Here is a 7,500-nt window from a genome sequence, read left to right on the forward strand (position 1 = left end):
TCCCCATCACAACAACACTTATTTGGGGCATGATTTTATTTAATAAAGGTTCCTGAAAAAATGTTTTCTATAAGGCTCTGCGCTCACAGACTAACTCCGACACAGTAACGCTTATTGGGCAAGGATTTTATTTAATAAAGGCCCTGGATAAATGTTTTCTTTAAGGCCTGCGCCACAGACTAACCTCCATCATAACAACACTCTTATGGGCATGATTGTATTTAATAAAGGCCCTGGATGACAGTTTTTTAAGGCCTGCGCCACAGACTAACCCCCATCACAATAACACATATTTGGGCATGATTTTATTTAATAAAGGCCCTGGAAAAATGTTTTCTATAAGGCCTGCGCCACAGACTAACTCCGACACAGTAACGCTTTATTGGGCAAGATTTTATTTAATAAAGGCCCTGGATAAATGTTTTCTTTAAGGCCTGCGCCACAGACTAACTCTCTGCTACAATAACACTCTTATGGGCATGATTGTATTTAATAAAGGCCCTGGATGACAGTTTTCTTTAAGGCCTGCGCTCACAGACTAACCCTCATCACAATAACACATATTTGGGCATGATTTTATTTAATAAAGGCCCTGGAAAAATGTTTTCTATAAGGCCTGCGCCACAGACTAACCTGACACAGTAACTCTTGTTGGGCATGATTTTACTTAATAAAGGCCCTGGAAAATGTTTTCTATAAGGCCTGCGCCACAGACTAACCCACACAGTAACGCTTTATTGGGCATGATTGTATTTAAAAAGGCCCTGGAAAAATGGTTTCTATAAGCCCTGCGCTCACTGACTAACCTCTGCTTATAATAACGCTCTTATGGGCATGATTTTATTTAATAAAGGCCCTGGATGACAGTTTTCTTTAAGGCCTGCCTCACAGACTAACCCGACACAGTAACTCTTTTATTGGGCGTGATTTTATTTAATAAAGGCCCTGAAAATGTTTTTCTATAAGGCCTGCGCTCACAGACTAACTCCACCCATTAACTCTTATTGGGCATGATTTTATTTAATAAAGGCCCTCGATGAATGTTTTCCATAAGGCCTGCGCTCACAGACTAACCCCGCTAACAATAACACAGATTTGGGTATGATTTTATTTATTAAAGGCCCTGATGAATGTTTTCTACAAAGGCCTGCGCCACAGACTCGCCAAGAAGCAGCGACGCGCAGGGCACGCAATTTCAGAGTTTTAGAGAAAAAAAAAAAAAAAAAAAAAAAAGTTGATGTAAAAGTTGTTCTGGTAAACGGCCACCTCCGGGTCGCGTGAAATTTGAATCGTGCTCGGAAGAGGCCTCTCGGTCGGCCTGACTCGAGCCTCGGAGGGTATGGAAGTCGGACCTTTCCCCTGGTTGATTTAGTGCAATTTTCAAACGAAAATCATCCAGGCGCATATTTCAGCCGATCTCGTCCGGGTTAAGTGCGACTTCTCGACGCTTTCCCACTCCGACCCCGCCACCCTGGAGGAAATTTTTTTGCTTTCAAACCTAAGTCCAGACATCCAGGCGCATATTTCAGCCGATCTCGCCGGGTTATGTGCGACTTCTCGGACGCTTCCCACTCGACCCCGGCCTCCCTGGAGGAAATTTTGCCGCTCAAAACCTAAGTCCACACATCCAGGCGCCGCTACAGCCGATCAAGTCCGGTTACGTGGCGACTTCTCGACACACACATTTACTTAACCCCGTGTCTGGATTTCACTTTTCCAAAGGGCCTGGGCTCACATTAACCCCAACGCAGTAACACTTTAATGGGCATCGCTTTATTTAATTCTCGCCTGGATGAATGTTTTACAAAGGGCCTGCGCTCACAGACTAACCTCTACACAGTAACACCTTATTGGGCATGATTTTATTCTATAAAGGCCCTGATGAATGTTTTCTATAAGGCCTGCGCCACAGACTAACTCCATCACAATAACACTTATTTGGGCATGATTTTATTCTATAAAGGCCCTGGATGAATGTTTTCTATAAGGCCTGCGCTCACAGACTAACCCCATCACAATAACACTTATGTGGGCATGATTTTATTCTATAAAGGCCCTGGATGAATGTTTTCTATATAAGCCCTGCGCCACAGACTAACCCCATCACAATAACACTTATTTGGGCATGATTTTATTTAATAAAGGCCCTGATGAATGATTTCTATAAGGCCTGTGCTCACAGATTAACCCCATCACATAAACACTTATTTGGGCATGATTTTATTTAATAAAGGCCCTGATGAATGATTTCTATAAGGCCTGTGCTCACAGATTAACCCCATCACATAAACACTTATTTGGGCATGATTTTATTTAATAAAGGCCCTGATGAATGATTTCTATAAGGCCTGTGCTCACAGATTAACCCCATCACATAAACACTTTTTTTTGGGCATGATTTTATTTAAAAAGGCCCTGATGAATGTTTTCTATAAGGCCTGCGCTCACAGACTAACCCCATCACAATAACACTTATGTGGGCATGATTTTATTTAATAAAGGCCCTGGAGGAATGTTTTCTATAAGGCCTGCGCCACAGACTAACCCCATCACAATAACACTTATTTGGGCATGATTTTATTCTATAAAGGCCCTGATGAATGTTTTCTATAAGGCCTGCGCCACAGACTAACCCCATCACAATAACACTTATTTGGGCATGATTTTATTTAATAAAGGCCCTGGATGAATGTTTTCTATAAGGCCTGCGCCACAGACTAACCTCCCATCACAATAACACTTATTTGGGCATGATATTATTTAATAAAGGCCCTGGATGAATGTTTTACAAAGGGCCTGCGCCACAGACTAGCCCCTACACAGTAACACCTTATTGGGCATGATTTTATTCTATAAAGGCCCTGGATGAATGATTTCTATAAGGCTCAAGCCACAGACTAACCCCATCACAATAACACTTATTTGGGCATGATTTTATTTAAAAAGGCCCTGGATGAATGTTTTCTATAAGGCCTGCGCTCACAGACTAACCCCATCACAATAACACTTATTTGGGCATGATATTATTTAATAAAGGCCCTGATGAATGTTTTACAAAGGGCCTGCGCCACAGACTAACCCTACACAGTAACACCTTATTGGGCATGATTTTATTTAATAAAGGCCCTGGATGAATGTTTTCTATAAGGCTCATGCGCACAGACTAACCCCATCACAATAACACTTATGTGGGCATGATTTTATTTATTAAAGGCCCTGATGAATGTTTTCTATAAGGCCTGCGCCAAAGACTAACCCCATCACAATAACATTTATTTGGGCATGATTTTATTCTATAAAGGCCCTGGATGAATTTTTTCTATAAGGCCTGCGCCACAGACTAACCCCATCACAATAACACTTATTTGGGCATGATATTATTTAATAAAGGCCCTGGATGAATGTTTTACAAAGGGCCTGCGCTCACACAGACTAACCCTACACAGTAACACCTTATTGGGCATGATTTTATTTAATAGAGGCCCTGGATGAATGTTTTCTATAAGGCCTGCGCCACAGACTAACCCCATCACAATAACACTTATTTGGGCATGATTTTATTTAATAAAGGCCCTGGATGAATGTTTTCTATAAGGCCTGCGCCAAAGACTAACCCCATCACAATAACATTTATTTGGGCATGATTTTATTCTATAAAGGCCCTGATGAATGTTTTCTATAAGGCCTGCGCCACAGACTAACCCCATCACAATAACACTTATTTGGGCATGATTTTATTTAATAAAGGCCCTGATGAATGTTTTCTATAAGGCCTGCGCCACAGACTAACCTCCATCACAATAACACTTAATTGGGCATGATTTTATTTAATAAAGGCCCTGATGAATGTTTTCTATAAGGCCCAAGGCCACAGACTAACCCTAACCCTAACCCTAACCCTAACCTCTAACCCTAACCCTAATCCTAACCCTAACCCTAACCCTAACCCTAACCCTAACCTCCTAGCCCTAAGCCTAACCCTAACCCTAACCCTAACCCTAACCCTAGCCCTAGCCCTAGCCCTAACCCTAACCCTAACCCTAACCCTAACCCTAACCCTAACCCTAACCCTAGCCCCAGCCCTAGCCCCTAACCCTAACCCTAACCCCTAACCCTAACCCTAACCCTAACCCTAGCCCTAAGCCTAACCCTAACCCTAACCCTAACCCTAACCCTAACCCTAACCTTATTGGGCATGATTTACTCTTCATAAAGGCCCTGGGTGACAGTTTTACACAGGGCCTGGGGTCACAGACTAACCCCATCACAATAGCACTTATTTGGGCATGATTTTATTTAATAAAGGCCCTGATTGAATGTTTTCTATAAGGCCTGCGCTCACAGACTAACCCGACACAGTAACGCTTTATTGGGCATGATTGTATTTAATAAAGGCCCTGGATGACAGTTTTCTTTAAGGCCTGCGCCACAGACTAACCCCATCACAATAACACATATTTGGGCATGATTTTATTTAATAAAGGCCCTGGAAAATGTTTTCTATAAGGCCTGCGCCACAGACTAACCCGACACAGTAACGCTTTATTGGGCATGATTTTATTTAATAAAGGCCCTGATAAATGTTTTCTTTAAGGCCTGCGCTCACAGACTAACCCCTACATAATAACACTCTTATGGGCATGATTGTATTTAATAAAGGCCCTGATGACAGTTTTCTTTAAGGCCTGCGCCACAGACTAACCCCATCACAATAACACATATTTGGGCATGATTTTATTTAATAAAGGCCCTGGAAAATGTTTTCTATAAGGCCTGCGCCACAGACTAACCCGACACAGTAACGCTTTATTGGGCATGATTTTATTTAATAAAGGCCCTGATAAATGTTTTCTTTAAGGCCTGCGCTCACAGACTAACCTCACATAATAACACTCTTATGGGCATGATTGTATTTAATAAAGGCCCTGATGACAGTTTTCTTTAAGGCCTGCGCCACAGACTAACCCCATCACAATAACACATATTTGGGCATGATTGTATTTAAAAAGGCCCTGGAAAAAATGGTTTCTATAAGCCCTGCGCTCACTGACTAACCCCTATAATAACGCTCTTATGGGCATGATTTTATTTAATAAAGGCCCTGATGACAGTTTTCTTTAAGGCCTGCGCCACAGACTAACCCGACACATTAACGCTTTATTGGGCATGATTGTATTTAATAAAGGCCCTGGATGAATGTTTTCTATAAGGCCTGCGCCACAGACTAACCCCTGACACAGTAACTCTTCATTGGGCATGATTTTATTTAATAAAGGCCCTCGATGAATGTTTTGTATAAGGCCTGCCTCACAGACTAACCCGACACAGTAACTCTTTATTGGGCATGATTTTATTTAATAAAGGCCCTCGATGAATGTTTTTCTATAAGGCCTGCCTCACAGACTAACCTCGACACAGTAACGCTTTATTGGGCGTGATTTTATTTAATAAAGGCCCTCGATGAATGTTTTTCTATAAGGCCTGCGCCACAGACTAACCCGACACAGTAACTCTTTATTGGGCGTGATTTTATTTAATAAAGGCCCTGGAAAATGTTTTCTATAAGGCCTGCGCCACAGACTGACCTCCCACACAGTAACTCTTTATTGGGCATGATTTTATTTAATAAAGGCCCTCGATGAATGTTTTCTATAAGGCCTGCGCGCTCACTGACTAACCTCTCTGTAATAATAACACTCTTATGGGCATGATTTTATTTAATTAAGGCCCTGATGACAGTTTTCTTTAAGGCCTACCTCTCACAGACTAACCCGACACAGTAACTCTTTATTGGGCGTGATTTTATTTAATAAAGGCCCTGGAAAATGTTTTTCTATAAGGCCTGCGCCACAGACTAACCCGACACAGTAACGCTTTATTGGGCGTGATTTTATTTAATAAAGGCCCTGGAAAATGTTTTCTATAAGCACTGCGCTCACTGACTAACCTCTGCTATAATAACACTTTTATGGGCATGATTTTATTTAATAAAGGCCCTGATGACAGTTTTTTTAAGGCCTGCGCCACAGACTAACCCGACACAGTAACTCTTTGTTGGGCATGATTTTACTTAATAAAGGCCCTGGAAAATGTTTTCTATAAGGCCTGCGCCACAGACTAACCCGACACAGTAACGCTTTATTGGGCATGATTTTATTTAATAAAGGCCCTGGAAAAATGTTTTCTATAAGGCCTGCGCCACAGACTAACCCGACACAGTAACGCTTTATTGGGCATGATTTTATTTAATAAAGGCCCTGATAAATGTTTTCTTTAAGGCCTGCGCCACAGACTAACCCCTCATACAATAAACACTCTTATGGGCATGATTTTATTTAATAAAGGCCCTGATGACAGTTTTCTTTAAGGCCTGCCTCACAGACTAACCCGACACAGTAACTCTTTATTGGGCGTGATTTTATTTAATAAAGGCCCTGGAAAATGTTTTTCTATAAGGCCTGCGCCACAGACTAACCCACCCATTAACTTTTTATTGGGCATGATTTTATTTAATAAAGGCCCTCGATGAATGTTTTTCCATAAGGCCTGCGCCACAGACTAACCCCACCACAATAACACAGATTTGGGTATGATTTTATTTATTAAAGGCCCTGGATGAATGTTTTCACAAAGGCCTGCGCCACAGACTCGCCCTCAGCAGCAGCGACGCGCAGGGCACGAATTTCAGAGTTTTTAGAGAAAAAAAAAAAAAAAAAAAAAAAAAAATTAAAGTTGATGTAAAAGTTGCTCCTGGTAAACGGCCACCTCCGGGTCGCGTGAAATTTGAATCGTGCCCGGAAGAGGCCTCTCTCTCGGTCGGCCTGACTCGAGCCTCGGAGGGTATGGAAGTCGGACCTTTCCCCGGTTGACTTAGTGCAATTTTCAAACGAAAATCATCCAGGCGCATATTTCAGCCGATCTCGCCCGGTTAAGTGCGACTTCTCGACGCTTTCCCACTCGACCCCGCCTCCTGGAGGAAATTTTTTCGCTCAAAACCTAAGTCCAAACATCCAGGCGCATATTTCAGCCGATCTCGCCGGTTAAGTGCGACTTCTCGGACGCTTCCCACTCGACTCCGCCACCCCGGAGGTATTTTTAAGTGTTCAAAACCTAAGTCCAGACATCCAGGCGCATCTCACAGCCGATCTCGGCCGCGTAAGCCCCACTTCACGGGCGCTTTCCCACTCGACCCCGCCACCCCGGAGGTATTTTTAAGTGTTCAAAACCTAAGTCCAGACATCCAGGCGCATCTCACAGCCGATCTCGGCCGCAAGCTAAGCCCCACTTCACGGGCGCTTTCCCACTCGACCCCGCCACCCCGGGAGGTATTTTTTTTGCGCTCAAAACCTAAGTCCAGACATCCAGGCGCATCTCACAGCCGATCTCGGCGCGCTAAGCCCCACTTCACGGACGCTTCCCACTCACCACCGCCACCCCGGAGGTATTTTTTGCCGCTCAAAACCTAAGTCCAAACATCCAGGCGCATCTCACAGCCGATCT

Source organism: Puntigrus tetrazona, unplaced genomic scaffold (assembly GCF_018831695.1).
Source record: "Puntigrus tetrazona isolate hp1 unplaced genomic scaffold, ASM1883169v1 S000000003, whole genome shotgun sequence".
NCBI classification, from domain to species: Eukaryota; Metazoa; Chordata; class Actinopteri; order Cypriniformes; family Cyprinidae; genus Puntigrus; species Puntigrus tetrazona.